The sequence below is a fragment of the Lampris incognitus genome, unplaced genomic scaffold (genome assembly GCF_029633865.1).
Source record: "Lampris incognitus isolate fLamInc1 unplaced genomic scaffold, fLamInc1.hap2 scaffold_136, whole genome shotgun sequence".
Classification (NCBI taxonomy): Eukaryota; Metazoa; Chordata; class Actinopteri; order Lampriformes; family Lampridae; genus Lampris; species Lampris incognitus.
In genome coordinates, this window is record NW_026611106.1 from 170001 (window position 1) to 172500 (window position 2500).

Here is a 2500-nt window from a genome sequence, read left to right on the forward strand (position 1 = left end):
CGCCGCCGCCGCCGCCGCCGCTGCTCTGTACGGACGGGTAAGTGACGGATCCCGCGGCCGGGTTCGGTAAACACCGGTCGGGAATTCGACCGTTCCTTTGAGGTGGAAAGAAGAAAAACCCCAGACGTTTCTCTTCTTTTTCTTTTTCACGCGTGCGAGTGTAGCATGGTTAAAAACGTCATAACCAACATATGTTGTATCATTTACACAAAATATCACGACGTGATTATTATTATTGTCATTACCAACGCTTATAGTAGCCCCTCCCAGTTAGTAACCCCTCCCTGTTGTGACGCCATTTCCTGTTAGAGGCCCAAAACGTATGCACGTGTTCATTTTTGTCTGCCCCTGTAATTTATTTTATCCATTCCTAATGTGGGTCCCAATTTCTGCGTATGCTACAGTGGGAGCAGATCTAAAGTTTCCAGAAATCTGTCCTGTTTATACGCGACTGCTATGTTTTATGTGTTTTTGTAAAAAAAAACAAAAAAAAAAACCTGTATTGACGTCCCCTGAAGCTTCCAGAAACCTGCTCTGTTTATATGCGACAGAATACAGATCCCATGAAGGAGACAAATTGTCCTGTCTTTCCTACACAACGCAATGAAAAAGTAGACCGGTCACACGAGGACTTTGAGAAAATGTCTTCCGGGAAGCCCCGCGAGGTAAACACGGAGCTGTTCCACCCCTCCCCATACAGATGTCGGAGGGGGAGGGGGGGGGGCGGCAAGCCTCGCGAGGGGAGCCGTGGAAGAGCAACTGGGATAGACGGTCCGGCTGAGCACCGCCGAGCACGCTGTCGAGCTGTGCAACGGAGAGGACGACTACGCGGTAGAGCCCCTCCCACTCCGCACTCTGCTCGCCACTAAGAACATTAAATAAAGGACATCGATCCGCCAGACCGGAGGAACCGACCGCCCGAACGCCGGCAAAGCCGGCCGGCGGACACCCTCCGAAGGCGTGTTAAGTTGGCCCATCGATCAGGACACAAACACGCAACAAATCCAGTCCGGGGTGTGGTGTAAGCAGCCCTACCAGAGAAATCACCTAACCCTAACCCTAAACGTACGGCAGACGCGTCCCCTGGCTCTCACATTGACAACTGAGAGGCTTCTGAAAACCTGGCCACGCCCATCAGTAAAAACCACTACAGCAAGTGACGACATATGTACCTTCAAAGTGCTGTACTACAGGGTGCTGTTCAAAAGGTATCTATCCCGTTTACTCTCTATGCTTCATATATCATCATATTATTGAAAAGTGCAAGCCTTTAGGAACAACAGCAACTCAAGTCGCCAACGCTCTGTTCACTCAATAACTGCAGAGATCCAAACTTCTCCTGGCATTAACATCGGCACAAAAACTGTGCGCCGGGAGCTTCGTGGAATATGGGTTTCTATGGATTCAGAATGAGATGTCAGAAAAGCTCCTGTGGGTGTAATGGTCAGTTATGTCAATACTTTTGGACATATATTGTGCGTGTGCGTGTGTCTGTGATACCTAACATAAACACACCTGTATTACTAGAATTGATCGTTCACGCCACAAAAGTGAGGGGCAAACATAGAAAAGCGTGCAACCCAGCCACTGAGGATGCACAAGCCAGTGCATTCTTAGTGCAGGTCCCAAGCCCGGACAAATGGGGAGGGTTACGTCAGGAAGGGCATCCGGCGTCAAATCTTTGCCAAATCAAATATGCGGATCATAAATAAGATTTCCATACCGGATCGGTCGAGGCCCGGGTTACCGACGACCGCCATCGGTACTGTTAACCAGCGGAGTGCCGGTGGAAACTAGGCTACTGTTGGGCGAAGGAAAAGGAGAGGGGGAAGGCATGTCCAGAGGCAGCTAGAGAGGAGGAAGGGTAGCCGTGTGGAGGTGAGAGTCAGTCGGAACTTTGAATGTTGGCACTATGGCTAGTAAAGGGAGAGAGCTGGCTGACGTGATGGAAAGAAGAAAGGTGACAAGAGACAAGGTGGAAGGGGAGTAAGGCCAGGAGTATCGCAGGTGGGTTCAAACTCTTCTACCATGGTGCGAATGGGAGGAGAAATGGGGTAGGGGTCATTCTGAAGGAAGAGTATGTCAAGAGCGTGCTGGAGGTGAACACAGTGTCAGACAGAGTGAGGATTATGAAGCTGGAAATCGAAGGTGTATTGCTGACGGTTATCAGCGCATATGCCCCGCAAGTCGGGTGTAAGATGGACGAAAAAGAAGAATTCTGGAGTTGAGTTGGACGACGTGGTGGAAAGGGTACCCAAGGAGGAGGGAGTGGTGATTGGAGCGGACTTCGATGGACACGTTGCTGAAGGGAACAGAGGTGGTGAGGAGTTGATGGTAAGGTATGGAATCGAGGAGAGAAATGTGGAAGGACAGATGGTGTTCGATTTTGCGAAAAGGATGGAAATGGCTGAGGTGAATACATATTTCAAGAAGAGGGAGGAGCACAGGGTGACGACGTATACGAGTGGAGGAAAGTGCACACAGGTGGACTATATCTTGT